This window comes from Somniosus microcephalus, chromosome 9, assembly GCF_052327205.1.
Source record: "Somniosus microcephalus isolate GS21.2 chromosome 9, FLI_Smic_1.0, whole genome shotgun sequence".
In the NCBI taxonomy this organism is placed as follows: Eukaryota; Metazoa; Chordata; class Chondrichthyes; order Squaliformes; family Somniosidae; genus Somniosus; species Somniosus microcephalus.
This window is the reverse complement of record NC_140995.1, coordinates 170,759,951-170,776,559: the sequence shown is the minus strand read 5'-3', so window position 1 is coordinate 170,776,559 and position 16,609 is coordinate 170,759,951. Positions and strand designations below refer to the sequence as shown.

At 47.5% G+C, this 16,609-nt stretch overlaps 1 long non-coding RNA gene across 1 annotated transcript; it reads left to right on the top strand.

Moving 5' to 3' along the window:
* Positions 1–3,122: 3,122 nt before the first annotated feature.
* On the top strand, positions 3,123–12,596 carry LOC147112832 (uncharacterized). The gene is made up of 2 exons (XR_015079574.1): positions 3,123–3,515; positions 12,093–12,596. It is a non-coding gene; the product is annotated as an uncharacterized LOC147112832 (long non-coding RNA).
* Positions 12,597–16,609: the final 4,013 nt, after the last annotated feature.

The following is a 16,609-nucleotide window of genomic DNA, read 5'->3' as shown; positions in this document are numbered from 1 at the left end:
TGGGTATATCACCCAGTATTTACAGCCAGGATGATGGCTTCCCATGCATGCTTCACACTCTACCTGTTCATGGAAATTAATGGTGGGAAATACGGAGATGGCAAAAACACTGAATGAATATTTTGTATCAGTCTTTACAGTAGAAGACACTAAGAATATCCCAACACTGGACAAACAGGGGGCTATAGTGGGGGAGGAGCTAAACACGATCAAAATCACTAAGGAAGTGGTACTCGGTAAAATAATGGGACTCAAGGCGGATAAATCACCTGGACCTGATGGCTTACATCCTAGGGTCTTGAGGGAAGTGGCGGTAGGGATTGTGGATGCATTGGTAATAATTTTCCAAAACTCCCTGGAATCAGCAAAGGTCCCGGCAGACTGGAAAACTGCTAATGTAACGCCCTTATTTAAAAAGGGCAGTAGACAGAAGGCTGGAAACTATAGACCGGTTAGCCTAACATCTGTGGTAGGTAAACTATTGGAGTCCATTATTAAGGAGACAGTAACAGGACATTTGGATAATCATAATTTAATAGGACAAAGTCAGCATGGTTTTATGAAGGGGAAGTCATGTTTGACAAATTTGCTGGAGTTCTTTGAGGAAGTAACATATAGGGTGGATAAAGGGGAACCAGTGGACGTGACTTCCAAAAGGCATTTGACAAGGTGCCACACAAAAGATTATTGCTTAAGATAAAAAATCATGGGATTGGGGGTAATATTCTGGCATGGATAGAGGATTGGCTATCTAACAGAAAGCAGAGAGTTGGGATAAATGGTTCATTCTCGGACTGGCAATCAGTAACTAGTGGTGTTCCACAGGGGTCAGTGCTGGGTCCCCAACTCTTTACAATCTATATTAACGATTTGGAGGAGGGGACCGAGTGTAACATATCAAAGTTTGCAGATGATACTAAGATGGGAGGGAAAGTAGTGAGTGAGGAGGACATAAAAAACCTGCAAGGGGACATAGACAGGCTAAGTAAGTGGGCAGAGATTTGGCAGATGGAATACAATACTGGAAAGTGTGAGGTTATGCACTTTGGCAGGAAAAATCGTAGAGCAAGTTATTATCTTAATGGCAAGAAACTGGAAAGTACTGAAGTACAAAGGGATCTGGGGGTCCTGGTGCACGAAACTCAAAAGGTTAGTATGCAGGTGCAGCAAGTGATTAAGAAGGCCAATGGAATGTTGGCTTTCATTGCTAGGGGGATAGAATATAAAAATAGGGAGGTATTGCTTCAGTTGTACAAGGTATTGGTGAGACCGCACCTGGAATACTGCATACAGTTTTGGTGTCCATACTTAAGAAAAGACATACTTGCTCTCGTGTCAGTACAAAGAAGGTTCACTCGGTTAATCCCGGGGATGAGGGGATGGACATATGAGGAGAGGTTGAGTAGATTGGGACTCTACTCATTGGAGTTCAGAAGAATGAGAGGCGATCTTATTGAAACATATAAGATTGTGAAGGGGTTGGATCGGGTGGATGCGGGGAGGATGTTCCCGATGATGGGTGAAACTAGAACTAGGGGGCATAGTCTTAGAATAAGGGGCTGCTATTTCAAAACTGAGATGAGGAGGAACTACTTCACTCAGAGGGTGGTAGGTCCATGGGATATGCTGCCCCAAAAAGCTGTAGAAGCTACATCATTACATAAATTTAAAACAGAAATAGACAGTTTCCTAGAAGTAAAGGGAATTAAGGGTTACGGGGAGCGGGCAGGAATTTGGACAGGAGTCTAGGTTCGGATCGGTCATGGCCCTGTGGGTAGCAGAGCGGGCCCAGGGGCCATGTAGCCTGATCCTGCTCCTATTTCATGTGTCTAATTCTGTTAGATTCAGGAGATGGTTCAGTGATAGTAGACTGGCGGTTAGGACCAGATCAGCCATGATCTTATTGAATGGCGGAGCAGGCTCGAGGGGCCGATTGGCCTACTCCTGCTCCTATTTCTTATGTTCTTATGCATTGCCCCTTTTCACCATAGGGACATTTCTCTAACAATATCCATTGTGAGCTGCAGATTATCATTGCTAAATTTCAGTTTACAACAACAACTTTCATTCATATAGTGCCTTCTGCATTTGTTTTAGTGCATCCTGTGAGAAAGGGGAAAATCTTCATGTCTGAGTCTCCCTACTAACTAACTGGACTAAATGAAATAAGTATTATTAGTTATAGTCTTAAATTTGTATTGTTTTTAATTATGTAACTGATACACAATGCACAATGATGCTTGAATAATCATGTAATATGCCTTGGGTAGAAGTGGTTAGATTTTAAAATGGCGTTGGGCATCTCTTGACCAACATTTTAAAAGTGCTTCTCAGCAAACTTATTAATAAAAAACAGACAGCTTGTCTGTGGGAACAGAACTAGCAAGGTTATATGTAACTGCCACTGTCTTGGAATGTTATGATATCTGCAGGGAATTAAAAACATAGGTAAACGGCATGGACACCATGGAGACATGTTCCATTTGTGTTGCCATAACTACCCCAGATATGAGTCTTGATAGTCAAAAACAGATGATGTCAGGGTGCCATGAGATGAGGACCTGACAGGTGCAGATGGGATCATTAGGCATGTGGCATCTCTGTAATTGGGTTAACTGGTCCCCATAGGCTTTGCTGGGAAGAAGAAGTATAAGGAGGGGTCTCTCAAACACTTATGTCATAGAGGCGGTCGGCAAGAAGCTTGGGAACATCCACCAGACGAGCCGAGGAGGGTTTCATGTTGGCAGAGGACCTACACACATCACACCGGGCGGACGAGCAAACCTAGAGGCCAGGGCCAATGGGGGGTTGACCTGTGGAGATTGCGTCTTCTACCCAGGGCCCAACGGGTAATATAAACCTTGATTGCGCCTTGTTTAACTACTGCTCAGATGCTGTGATGTATCAAGTCTCACTTTCACTGAATAAAATATAATCACTGTCACCAATACGGATCAAGTCTTTCGGAACTTAGGAGTGAAAGGGTTAATTGGTACAAACCCAGAAACTCAACAGCCCTCACTAATCTGAGCTTCCAGAAAGAACACAGCTGTTCCTGGCAGTGCAGATAAAAACAATGGGCAAACAACTGTCATTCCCACAATAGAAGCGTCCATGTGATGAAGGGCTGATCCAAAAGCCTTAGAGACCTGAAATATACATGGGGAAATTCGAAACTGATTGAATGTCAGACTCTAGGACCCAACGGAAGTCCAAGAGCAGCAGCTGACGCAGCAGCAATGAGGAAACAATCAAACCAAGCTCAAAATATCGAGGGTGCCAATAAGAAAGTAAACAGGAACTAGAGGAGATATTTGGCAGCTGTGTTCTGCTCTCTTCGAAGAAGAACGCCCATCAGTTCTGGGTGATCGGAGACCTACTGTAACACAGCAGGGTGTGGATCTCCTGACACGGGTTCAGTGAAGAGGATATGTCTGGGGCTGATAATGTAATCTAAGCGCCGCACCGTTGGTGCTGTGTTGCAGAAAGAGCCCAGTTTCAGCAAGTAATGCCAGGTTAGTCCATTCAGGGAATTTACTCACACGCCAGGTTCATCGTTCAGAACATAGCAGGAATGCCAGGCCCACAATATTGGACATCCACCATCCTATAATCAGCCCCAGAACCAACAGGTTCAGATCCAACACAACTGTAAGTGCCTGAGGCTGGAGGGAGTCCCCACTGAAATAAGAAATTGAAGTGTGACTGATAAAGATGCAGAGATGGGTGAAAAATGAAGAAAAATAATTGTTGATCAGAAAGAAAGCTATTAAAGGCATACTGTCAGGCCCGGATTTTGCGATCAGCGGCGAACGAACGGTACTTATACTTGCCCACAGACTTTCTATGGGTTTTTGCACTGGACCTTATGGTTATTAGAAAGCCATTTTAGCGTGGCCCCCTCTACAGAGGATCTGGGACCTGTGTGAACAGGGCAACTGTTTGCCTCCTTAACCAATCAGATTGAAGAATTCTTAATGAGGCTCACAGAGTCTGAACCAGGAAGTTAGAATAGTTAATTCAACGTCAAATCATGTACAGAAAGGGAAATAATGAGAGGGAAAGAAAGATGGGATTAAGAGAGAGTTAAAAGAGACAGAAAGAAAAAGTTAAAAAAATTATTTACTTTTTATTTTTTTAAATCTCCAACAATAATTAAAATCTGAAGGAATGAGACTCCACGCTTGTTAAAGTTAATTCTCAGTCCGAAAGCAATAGTTTGGAAGTAATTAAGACTTATCGCGCTGTTAAAATTCACTTGCACGTGAATGGACAAGCCTTAACTCTTTCTGGTGTGTTTAGTGGGTATCTAGTGGGTAAATACCGCAACGACACACCCTTCCATGTGTTGTAATGCTGAGTCTCTCGGTGCAATACCAGTGTAATGAAACTTCTGGAGGAGCAGGATATCTCGGACAGCAACTTCCTGATTTCCGTGTTTAATTGTGCATGGGCGGTCACCGGAAGTTGCTCTCCTATTTATTCATTAATTGCGGTGAGCGCTGATAGCCTCACTGTTACCTTTGCTGCAAAATCCGAGACAATGTCGTCATGAAATGTGTTTGGCAAGCCTGTACTTGTTTGGACAGGAAGGAAAGGCAGAAGAGATGCGTATCGTTTTCATCACAATTATATTGTGTATAAGAAATACGATGAGCGCTTCATTGCAGTTTATGTCATCAGCGGGTGGGATGCTCATTCCCTGTATCATCAGGAGCGGGGCCTGAGGTCTGGGATGGGAATGAGGCACCAAACCGTGCACAAGAATCATTAAGGTCCTGAGTAATGTTATTTATGGAGTCTCCGTATAACTCATGTCTGGAGCATCTGTGTAACTCTCCAGACAACTGCGCTGGTCTGGAACTGAAACAAGAGGCCCTAATAGCTAAACAAAACTTTTCATTAACTGTGTCTCTCTCTCCACAGATGCTGCCTGACCTACTGAGTATTTCCAGCATTTTCTGTTTTTATTTCAGATTTCCAACATCTGCGGTATTTTGCTTTTTTAAACAAAACTATTCCCCTCACCTGGCCCTTCCCATTGCCACCCCTCCCCCCCCCCCCCCACACACACACACACATTGTGCCACACCTGCTCAGTATCCCTCCCTCCCCCTGACCAGTGGCTGGCACCCATAATTCCAGCTCAGGCCCCGGTGCTCCCAGCAGGCCATGCACTGCACACTGGCAGCAGCATTAGATTATATTAATGAGCTGACCGTGCATTATGGAGTGAGGTCAGCCGATCCTTGTGCAGACATGCAGTGCCCCTAACAGCACAGCAGCCGCAGCCGCACCGGAACTGCATTATTGACCCCCCCCCCCATCATGTCACGTGTTTGTGAATAAATGGAGAAGGTTTTGTCAAACACTTGTTCATGATGATGGTGCCTTTTAAAAACCCTTGACCTGTATCACTGAGGGAAAGCAGGAAATTGTGATCTAGAATGTAAAGTGGTGTATGAAAGTTAGAGAAGTAGCTAAAACCTACTAATGGAACAGATTGAAAAATTGATCATGAATTAAAGGGTTAATGTTGGCAACAGCATTACATGCCAACCAACTGCATTTCAAGTGGACTTTCAGTATTTTTAGGGCAGTGTCCATTTGTCCACATTCACAGGTTAAAATCAGTGCAGCTCCTCAACTCCCAGCTCCTGTCACCAGCATGCAGAATGCCCTTTGCAAGTTACTGAGGTTTCCCTTTGCTTCAGGTTACTGAGCCTGCTTTACCAACATGTAGACTGGCATTTGGCCTCCTCCCTATGGGGGTGCAACCGTTGTGAGCACTGCAATCTGAAAGACATGCAGGCAGCAACACCAGTGGCAACTGCAGTGAGTGCAGCTGGTGTTCAGTTAAACCTCATCCATGATAAAGTAAACAATTACAAAGTAGGCCACCTAAGTTCACAGCCACATCCCAGTTGCTGAGACCAGGAACTAGTCCCCTAAATGACAAAACAGACAAACCACCTGTATGCAAAGTATCACATGAAAGAGGGGAATTTCCCTATTTTCCCTGCATGCAAATTTTAATTAAAAAAAGTAATGTAAGTAAAAAGTGGAGCAATAGTGGTAGAAAGTGATAACAGACTTATCTTCCATTTTTACTATGACTGAGTCAGAAGGCTCAGTATCTGTACCTACATCTGTGGCTAACTGTAACGTATCTACATCAGTGTCAGGAGTGCCAGGTGCTGAAGTTGCTGGTCATGTGCCCAGGGTTAGCTTCAGTCATTTTTTTCAGTGGATCGGTAATTTTTAATGCAAGCCGATGAATTTAATCCATTTGCCAAATAAGCCCAGTATTGGTATGTAATTTCTGTACACCAGTGCTGCACATTGCTGTTTCTCTTTGTCCCACTCTTTGAAAACAAATGTCACCTGAAAGCCTAGAAATTACTGCTGAGATATTAGCGCATGAATGCCTAACTTATTTGTGTAACATTCCTCAGCTGTTTTAACATGGGTGCTAACCTATTTAAAATAAATGGAGGAACGTTATGTAAACAATTAGAATCTTGGTCCTCTAATATTGCCAATATAATTTCTAGGCTTAAACTTGGTAGCCTTCTGTTTATTAAACCCTGTTTTCAAATAGATCTGGACCCAGATACACTGTTGGGGATTCCAGGAAGGTCTATTGTGGGTGGAGCCTCTGCCTGCCCCAAGCAAGGCCATTATGTAAGAGGCCGCAGGAACTCCCTACGTCCAAAGTTTCCGCATCCTCGGCCCTCGGGGGAACCCAGCTTTTTATTAGAAGAGGTACGCCTGATAAGACCAGGCACACTGACATGCCAAATGGGAGAAGTGGGCACTTCCTGTGATTCCAGGCCGAGATTGGGGCCTGAACACGTAGTGCCAGCGCCCACCATTTCTATTTCAATTAGTGGATCTTCTTTTAACCCTGCAAACTTTGACAGGGTCAGAAACAAAGATCACAAGTGAGCGCATCTGAGCAGTTACACCAGCCACATTGAGCCTAGAGATGATGTGTGGATAAGAGGCCGAGATAAGGAATGAGGTGGCAGTTGTGTGGAGGTGGAAGTAAATGGTCTTGATGATGGATATGATGTGCGGTTTGAAGCTCATCTCTGGGCTGAACAGGATACCAAGGATCTGCATGATCTGGTTCAGATTGAGTAAGACAGAATGAAGGGGAGGGGGCTAGAATCATTGGCAAGGAGATAATGGGGGGAAAATTCGGTTGGCTGCGCCACCCATTAGCGCCTAAAGAGGCCGAGAAGTGGGGCGCTAACCAACTAGCGCCCGGGCGCAGCGAACCCTGCGCCTCTTCCCATATTGCGCGGACATTTTGCGCCAGCGCTAAACCTTAGCGTCCGCTCACCGGCGCACACAGATCATGACGTCATTTCAGTGTGCAACGCCTTTGGGGCGCCCCGGACCGGAAATTCAGTGGCACCCCCCTGCGTTCAGCCTGGTGCTAACAAGGACAGGTTACCTGGAACGTTTCCCAGTCGCTGTCGGGCTCGGGGGGTGCTATTTAAAGGGGACTGTTCTGGATTATTCTTGGTAGCCATTTTTGGACCACAACTTCTTGGAGAGAGAGAGAGAGTTGCTCAGAGACAAACGGAGAGCCATTTCTGCAGTGAGCCAGCGCTGGCAGAGGAACTTTAGCCTTCTGAACATCACTTTGCAGTTGGTGAGCTTCTCAACCGGCATAACTTTCAGTGCGCTCTTACTATGGGGGCTGCATTGGATGCGAACGTCGTGCTTCTCAATCATTTCGACAGGGCACAGAGACGCAGGGATAGAGTGGCAGGCATGGCCAGACGGAGGAGGGCCTACAGACGTCGCCCCACGAGACCTTACGCTGCCAGGGTTTTCCGCCAGCAGTTTTTGTATATCAACATGTCGGAGGAGCAGTGTTTCCGAAGGCTGCGCTTCAGTAAGGAGGTGGTCAATGAGCTCTGCCACCTGCTTCAGCCAGATCTGCAGCCTCAACTAAGGTGCAGGACATCTCTGTCGGTGGCTGTGAAGATCACTGTGGCTCTAAACTTCCATGCAAGCGGCTCCTTTCAGGCCGCTACTGGAGACATTGCCAACATCTCACAGTTCGCGGTGCATTGCTGCATCCGTCAAGTGACTAATGCCCTCTTTAGAAGGAGACGGCAGTACATCTCCTTCCCAATGACCCCGGACAAGCAGCGAGAGCGCGCAGAGGGCTTTGCAACGATAGTGGGCTTCCCCATGGTGCAGGGCGCCATTGACTGCACGCATGTGGCTTTGTGGGTGCCTCTAGAGAATGCGGAGGATTTCCACAACCGAAGGGGGTTCCATTCTTTGAATGTGCAGCTGGTCTGTGACCACCGACAGCTGATACTCGCTGTGAATGCCCAGTTTCCAGGCAGCAGCCACGACGCCTTCATCCTGCACCAGACTTCTGTGGCAGACCTTTGAGGCCCTGGCTCACCCAGGAGGCTGGCTTCTCGGGGACAAGGGTTATCCTCTGTGCCCCTGGCTGATGACCCCGGTCCGTTCACCCAGCACCCCTGCTGAAGAATGATACACCGAGAGCCATCAAGTGACCAGGAACATCGTGGAGCACACAATCGGCATGCTGAAGCAACGGTTCCGCTGTCTGGACCATTCTGGAGAAGCCCTTCAGTACTCACCTGAGCGAGTCTCCCACTTCGTCATTGTGTGTTGCATGCTGCATAACCTGGCAATCCTCAGGACCCAGCCAATGCCACCAGACATTGAAGCACCAACAGAGGAGGAGGAGCAGCAGCACCAAGACGGGAGGGAGGCACAAACTGCAAGGGCCGTCCGTCAGAGGCTTATAGCAAGTCGCTTCTAGGCCCCTCTCAGGGAATGCTTGCTGCCATTCCAAGAACATGAATGGAACCATTCTGCTACCCCTAAGCCGGTCAAGGGCAAAATTTGTCCAAAGAACAGACATGGCCATTGTGAATAAAGAAAGTTGTTTATTGTACAAAATGTGCTTCCTTCCCGCCTGACAAAGCAATGGCAACAGAAAGCAAAACATACAGACTGCCACATAAGTGTACTCTCACACCCGGGAGACTGTCCAAAACATAAGTGACTCTCACACCCGGGAGACCGTCCAAAACATAACTAACATTCAGACCAGCATCCTCTGCCTTGAATGAAACAAATAACAGGAATCAGCAGCACCTTCTACTTTTCCCCCCTTGATGGTGATCTGCTTCCCTTTTGGCATTGGCCCCTTCCCGCCCTGCAGCTCCTCCGTAATGGGACCCCAGTGGCTGCAACAAGGCTGGTGGAGGCCTGCTGACTGTCCAAAACCACAGATACCCCTGAGGGACGGCCTGGACGAGCTCTGGGCATGGAGGGCCCGGCTCCTGACTGCTCCAACTCTGCATGGGCGGAAGCAGTCTGTCCTGCAGGTGGTGGCAGCTGAAGTGGAGAAGTGCCAGTGGTGGCATCAGGAATGCTGTCATCCTGAGAGCGGACAGCAGCTCCCTGGTCGGGCGACACTCTGACACTCTGACAGGCCAGCACTGCAGCATGTGCAGCAATCGGCTGGTGCACAGATTGCTGGCCTGCTGTGGTGCTGCAAAGGCCCCGGGGAATCCTGCCCGATCCAATGAGGGTGGCAGCAGTCAGTCCTCACGTGGCCTCAATCTGCGTCTGCATGAGACCAGTGAGTGACTGCGTGGCAGCACTGAGCACTTGCGTGGCAGGTGCCATTGCTTCGTTGAAGCACTGGACAACCCTTGCCAGTGCTTCGCTGAAGTCCTGCACACTCCTTGCAAGTGCTGCGCTGAAGTCCTGCACACTCGCTGCCTGTGCTGCGCTGAAGTCTTGAACACTCCTTGCCAGTGTCTCAATGGATTCGGGCATCCTTCCCACTGCAGCCATGAGTTCAGTGTGCCTCAGCCCAGCCTGGGCGTTCATTTCAGCGAGGGCACGCACCTCCTCTGCGTTCTGTGCAGCAGGACTCGCGGCCCAACTTGCCCTCTGGAGAGACGGCCCCCGAGCTTCCCTACCCCCCTCGCATTGCTGCAGGCCGCTGGTTCCTGGAGCTGGGTCCTCCTCAGAGCATTCCCCCCCGCTCCCCTCCAGGGAAGGAGTCTCCCCAGTCTGGAGATGGGCTGGCTCGCCTGAGGGTTGAGCGGATGTTCCGGCTTCCTCCTCCTCGTCGCCTCCGGAGTCAGTCGCAGTGGCAGCTTGAGGGCCCGCCTCCCGAGCTGGTGATGCAGCATCTGAAAGCAGGGAGGTTCAAGAGTGGCTTTAGCGAAAGGAGAGGGTGGCAGCAAGGGATGCATGAGTGCTGCAATGCTCTGAATTGGGTTGAGAGTGAAAAAGCATGCTGGTGTGGGGAACAACTGGAAGGAGAGAGGTCAAAAAGGTCATGGCCTTACCATCACTGTCCACAATGGGATCGGAATCTCCAGAGGCGACGGGGCCAGTCATCCGGCTTGCGACGATCTGGTGGACTCACTCCTCCAGGTCTGTAAGGGTCTGCAGGTGAGGCCGGCCTCCTCCGGTCCGAAGCTGCTGTCTGCGGTTACTCGCCAGCTTGGCCTGCAAGAGAAAGGACGGGGTGTGATGAAACATGCTGCCCTGATCTGGCATCATATGCCTCCCATGGTTGAATAGCCCTTACATTATGCTGCCTTGATCTGGCATCACATGCCTCCCATGGTCAAATAGCCCTTACATTATGCTGCCCTGATCTGGCATCACATGCCTCCCATGGTCGAATAGCCCTTACGTTATGCACTGAGCTGAATGTGCGTGTGTGTTTCCAGAATGGGCCATGAGTTCTGGATGACAGCTGGCCATTGGGGCTTTGCAGACCCTCTGGCCATAAAGTGAGGTGCAGATGGAGGGATGAAGATGATTCTGGAAAAGGCACTCACCCTGACGACCCGAGTGAGGTCATTGAACTTCTTCCTGCATTGCACAGGAGTCCTCAGAACCATGCTGCTGGAGGTGACTCTTTGGGAAACCTCCCTCCAAGCTCTGCAGTATTCGGTTTGATGAGGCCTCCTGCCATTCTCCGGGTACAGCACAGCTCGCTGGCGCTCCACCGCGTCAACCAGAGCATCCAATGCCCCCTCGGTGAAGTGCTGCGCTCTCTCCCTGGCCCTCTCCATGTGGGTGAAGTTTTGTCCGCCACAGGTAGGTTACCGCCGATTTTGAGGCCTACAAGGCGCAGAGTGTGGCTGCAGAAGAGAATCGATCCGGCCCTTTAAGAGCTGGCCGGCGCCAGCGTGTCTGGGTGAATTCGATAATTGATGGCACCTGCGCTGCGCCCGCCTGCAGAGAAATTGCGTCGCGCCGCCGGGTTTGCGCCTTAAGAACGCCGTGCAGCGCCTGATTTAGCGCCGCAATCACCTCCAAGGGCGATGCAACCCAATATCGCTCGAGGTGGCGAGAACTTGCGCCTGGCGCTATTCTTTGCGCACCGCCAGAACTAGTGCCCCAAACGGGGCGATACCGAATTTCTCCCCCAATGTTTATGGTGGGGTCTGAATACAATGTCTTTCGTCGTCTTAATGTTCAGTTGGAGGAAATTTTGATTCATCTATAACTTAAAGTGGGACAGGTAGAAAGAGAAGCCATTGCTGGAGACACGCTGGTTGCATTCAGACTGGTAGGAGTGGGGCCATGTAGGGGCAATCTTATAGAGCTGCACAAAGAATGAGAGCTGATGGAGGAGAATTAAATGTTCAATAGCATCAAATGCTGAGGAGAGGTCAAGGAGAGGTAATGCATCACGGACACTGCGACTTTGGCCAGCACAGACTCATTTATGTCAGAGGTTGGCCAGAGAGACTCAAAACAGGGAATTTTGAGAGAGGTGGACACATCTCTGGGTGGTGATGATGTTCACCATCCAGCGCTGTTAACCTGGAGGAGGTTAACCTATTATTAAATTAGTTAACAGAGACATTCAGCCATTTGTACAGAGATGTACAATGACAGAGTTGGTGACACAATGGTAAAAATATATTAATTTTTAAAAAAACATTTAAGGATCCCCCATGAAAATGACAGGAATAATTGTTTGCGTATTGTATTTGTTATAGGGCCAGCCTTGTGGAATTTTCTGAGTGGACTGTTCCTTTCTGTTTCAGTAAATAAAGCTGCCTGGAAAGTTTCTGAAAAATTACCAGCACATGTTTGGGATTTTGGCGTGAAGTTGAAGTTGCCCCGTGTGAGGTATCCTTTTGTTCAGCGGAGCACCAGCCCTGTCAGAAGCAGACATTGTCTTGGACCATGGGAGAGGGAGGACAGCTGGAATAACAATCATTCGACAAACAAGCTAAAGTGGAACGCGATGTTCCAAACAAGTTCGAGGAGTTACAAGAAAATCTCTCCTGTATCTAATCACATCGACATCTATTTTTTTTAATCAATTCATCTACGTAGGGAAAGGAAGTTTGAAACTCCTTTGTCTTTGTGAAGAAGTAGTTAATCCTTTTAATTCCCTGCACTGAATTCTTCTGTCTTTGTTCCTTTTATTTTTTCAAACTATATTTGAATTCACGTGGTTGTACAGAACATCCCAGCATGTGTTTGTACCGATATATGGAAAACGCTGATTAAAGCATGAAGCACAGCCAAATTATTTAACTCCAGTATAGAGCATGTTAGAACATTCTATTGGCAAATTGATAGTCATGCCGAAGGGCTGCACAAGTTCTTGGAATATGCGGATGGAAATTACACCGTGCAGAAGAATGGGATCATGGCAATAGAATTCTGGCACTGCTAAAAATGTGGTGGGACAGAAATTCCACCTACCAATTTGGCCATCCCATGACCCGTCCCATATTCCAGGGTTATTTAGCACAGGAACCCATGCGCAATAACGGCACTCAGTGTAGACAGAGGAATCTTGGAGCACACCAAGCTGCTTTGAAGGGGAAAGCAGCAGGCCAGTTGGGCTGATGGTATAAGGACATTGTAGGTGCTCCTCCTCTGCCTCCATGTTGGCAGCCCCTGAATTAAACAGCAAACACAGAATGCCAACTACACCTGCTTTCTGCATACGTAAGCGCCATGTTTGACCTAACTGGCTGAATTCCTGAGGTGTCTTGGCATCTGCTGTCAGGACATAGGTGGGTGAGCAGCTGAATTGCTCGATCAGGATTTCATGTTGTTCTATGAATCGTGCAGAAACCCAGCTGACCTGGGTCCTGTCCCAAATTCCAGTGCCTGCACCAAGTCTGCACCTGAATTCTGCCCCAAGAAGGAGCTGAATTTTTGGGCTAATTTTTTTTTTGAAAACCTGGCAAAGCTTCCGACAGCAGCAGATAAAGCAATACTTCCGTTCTGTGCCAGGAGTATCTGTTTTTTATTAGTTTGTTTTCCTTCCCTCAAGTGTCAGACTAATTGACACAATGTAAATGTTCATCTACTGTGCCATGATGGAGATAACCTGCAAATCACATTTGCAGTGGGAGGAACTCTGATACCACACTTCAAATGGTATTGACACAAAAAACACCATGTCAGCTTATTTGACAAGGCTTGGCATGGAGAGGGAGTGATCTGGACAAGAGTGCTGCTTGGAATGCTCGAGCACTTACTAATATATTCATAAATGTGCTCTAATATAAAGCAAGGCAACTCTCAAACTTCAGGAGAGAAATAGGACAGGCCAGAGAAGCAGCCTGGACATCCAAAGACTTCACAGAATCACAGAATCACAGAAACCCCACAGTGCAGATAGAGGCCATTTCGGCCCATCGAGCCTGCACCGACACATATCCCACCCGATCTCCGTAACCCCTACACCAACACATATCCCACCCTATCCTTGTAACCCCACGTATTTAATCCCCCTAACACTAAGGGTCAATTTATCATAGCCAATCAACCTAACCCGCACATCTTTGGACTGTGGGAGGAAACCGGAGCACCCGGAGAAAACCCACGCAAACACGGGGAGAGTGTGCAAACTCCACACAGACAGTCGCCTGAGGCCGGATTCGAACCCGGGTCTCTGGCGCTGTGAGGCAACAGTGCTAACCACTATGCCACCGTGCTGGGCAGTCTAATTTTCTGCTTTTCTTAACACAGCCCCCTTCCAAAGGGCCTTTTAAGAGATGGAACCTCCATCAGCTCCTTAGAAGAACACCTACATCAGAAGGGGTGATGCCACGATCAAAGGGTTTTGTTATGGGGCTGATTTTCAGTGTTTCGGTTGGGGGCCCTGACACACCCACAAGACCTGGCAGTAAAGTCAAAGTCGCTGGCAGCTTGGGGCAGGCAGGTGCCCACGATGCACCTATAGTGACTCAAATACCTGCTGACCTTTTGATAAACTGTGAAAAGGAAGTGTAGCTGGTTGTCAACCCCATGGTCACTTGGATCACAAAATAATTACAGATAAGGAAGACTATTTGGTCCACCTTAGCTCATCAAACCAAGAAGACACCACATTGTAATATCCAAATGTTTTTTAAATGAATCCAATAATTTGACCTCCACTACGATATCTGAAAGTCCATTCCCTGTGTTGAGCGCTCTCTGGGGTAATTTTAACCTAACCACCCAATGGGAAACTGATGTGATTGGATTCGCCGCCTGTTTTACACAGTATTTACAGCACAGAAACTGGCCATTTGGCCCAACAGGCCCATGCTCCAGGTTTATGCTCCACACGAGCCTCCTCCCACATTTCTTCATTTAACCCCATCAACGTATCCTTCTATTCCTTTCTCCTTCATGTGTTTATCTAGCTTCCCCTTAAATGCATCAATGCTAGTCGCCTCAACTACTACTTGTGGTAGCGAGTTCCACATTCTAACCGCTCTCTGGATAAAGAGGTTTCTCCTGAATTCCCTATTGGATTTATTAGTGACTATCTTATATTGATGGCCCCTAGTTCTGGCCTGCCTCTCAAGTGGAAACATCCTCTCTACGTCTACCCTACCAAACCCTCTCATAATCTTAAAGACCTTGATCAGGTCACCTTCAGTCTTCTCTTTTCTAGAGAAAAGAGCCCCAACCTGTTCAATCTTTCCTGATAGGTATAACCTCTCAGTTCCAATATCATCCTAGTAAATCTTTTTTGCATCTTCTCCAGTGCCTCTATATCCTTTTTATAATATGGAGACCATAACTGTTCACAGTACTCCAAGCTTGGTCTAACCCAAGGTTCAATACAAGTTTAACATAACTTCTATGTTTTTCAATTCAATCCCTCTAGAAATGAATGCCACTTCTTTGTTTGCTTTTTTTATGGCCTTATTAACCTGTGTTGCTACTTTTAGTGATTTGTGTATCTGAACCCTCAGATCCCACTGCTCCTGTACCACATTTAGACACTTATTTTCCAAGGAGCATGTGGCCTTCTTACCTAAATGTACCACCTCACACTTATCTATATTGAAGTTCATTTGCCAATTACACGCCCATTCTGCGAATTTATTAATATCTGCCTGTATTTTGTCACAGTCCTCTGTATTAAATATTCCTCCCAATTTGGTGTCGTCTACAAATGTTGAAATTGTACTTCCAATTCCCGAGCCCAAATTGTTTATGTAAATGGAAAGTAAAATCAAGTGAGGTGTAAAGCAACGGCCGATCCGATCCCGTCAATTTTCCGCTGGGCCGATTAGATTAAAATTACCACCTCTGTGGGAAGAACTTTTTGATTTCAGTACTAAAATTACCTTTTACTAATTGGATCCTGTATGCCCTTGTCCTACTCTCCCGATTTAATTTGAAGTAGTATTCTGGATATACATTCAGCATAAAATTCAGTCTTGTATGCCTCTATAAAATCACGGGGCCGATTTTCCTGCAGGTGTGGGGAATTGTCGGGTTCCCCGAATGTCGGGGTTCCCACACGAATGTAAATGGGTCTGCCAGATTGATGCAATTTTCCCTCAATTGGCCAATTCATTTCCAGCATGTGGGAACCCTTGCTAATTGACTATTTGTCAGAAAGCCGCACAGTATGATGTCATCATTCGTGGTGCTTTTAAGGCCCACAGCAAGCATTGCAACCTCTGCAGGTTTCCATACGAACCACACAGGATGGCAGAGGAGCCTGCAGCAGCTGTGGCCAGTGCCAGACCCCGAGCTGGCAGCAAATTCGATGAGGCGGCACTGCAGGCATCATTGGATGGGGTGAGGGCCCACAGGGAGGTCCTCTTCCCTAGGTCAGGGAGGAAGAGGCCTCCCACTGAGACCAAGGCTGCATGGATGCAGGTGACAGCAGATGTCAACTCGCTGGAAGTCACCAGAAGAACCTGGGTACAGTGTCAGAAGCGATTCCATGACCTTCACCGTACAGGAAAAGTAAGTATGAAGTTTTCATCACCCTCAAACTGATCCCCATTGCCTTTCCCCACCAGCACTCAGCTTTAGCACTCTCTTCCTCCACATTCCACTTCACAATCACATCCATGCACCCTTACCCATTCCCTCTCTATGCTCACATTCACATAACTATTCCACCATGCAGCCCTCATACTCCCTCTCACTCTGATGCTTTGAGCACAACTGACAACACACAGGGAGGGCCCTTGGTCTTGCAGCCTCACACCATCTTTGTCTCCCTCTAAGTATCTATGCTATGCAATCTCTACACTCACTCCTTCATTCTCACTCAAACGCCACTTGTCTCCCTCATTGC